The sequence below is a fragment of the Gekko japonicus genome, unplaced genomic scaffold, assembly GCF_001447785.1.
Source record: "Gekko japonicus isolate JY-2015 unplaced genomic scaffold, Gekko_japonicus_V1.1 scaffold2699, whole genome shotgun sequence".
NCBI lineage: Eukaryota > Metazoa > Chordata > Lepidosauria > Squamata > Gekkonidae > Gekko > Gekko japonicus.
Genome location: NW_015169262.1, coordinates 34,797 through 35,426, shown reverse-complemented (window position 1 = coordinate 35,426; position 630 = coordinate 34,797).

Below are 630 nucleotides of genomic sequence, written 5' to 3'. Positions count from 1 at the left end.
GCGGCGACAAAGGCCGGGGGCTCCCCCCTTGCTCGGAGGGTCGCGGGGTGCTCATCTCCGCTTCAAAGCCGAAGAGCCAGCGCTGTCGGAAGACGTTCCCGTGGCCATGGGGCCGGCAGGACTAGACGCCGAGGCGCACGGGATGGCCACGGCACCGCCCCCTTTGGAGCACCGGGGGGGGGGGAGGGAAGGCAACTAGGATGATTAAGGGGATGGAGCACTTTTCCCATGAGGGAAGAAGGCGGAAGAAGTCAGGGCTCTTTTGCCTGGGAAAATGACGACTGAAGGGTGGCAGGGCCGAGGTTTGCAAAAGTATGCATTGGATAGAGGAGGCAGGGGGAGAGAGACGTACTTTCCCTCCCTATCCTTGCACTCAGTGAAATGAAGGAGCTTAGGACAGATAAGAGGAAGTCCTTCTTCACCCAAAGAGTCATTCACAGGTGGAATTCACTGCCGCAGGAAGTGTTGGTGGCAACAAGCATAGGCCGCTTCTCATGGGGGTTAGATCAACAGAGGTCCATCGGTGGTGATTAGTCAAAAGGCCAGGGATTAGGCTGGGGCCAGGGATGCTCTGTGTCCTTAGTGCTTGGGGGGGGGGGCAACAGTAGGAGGACTTCTGGAGTCTGGCCC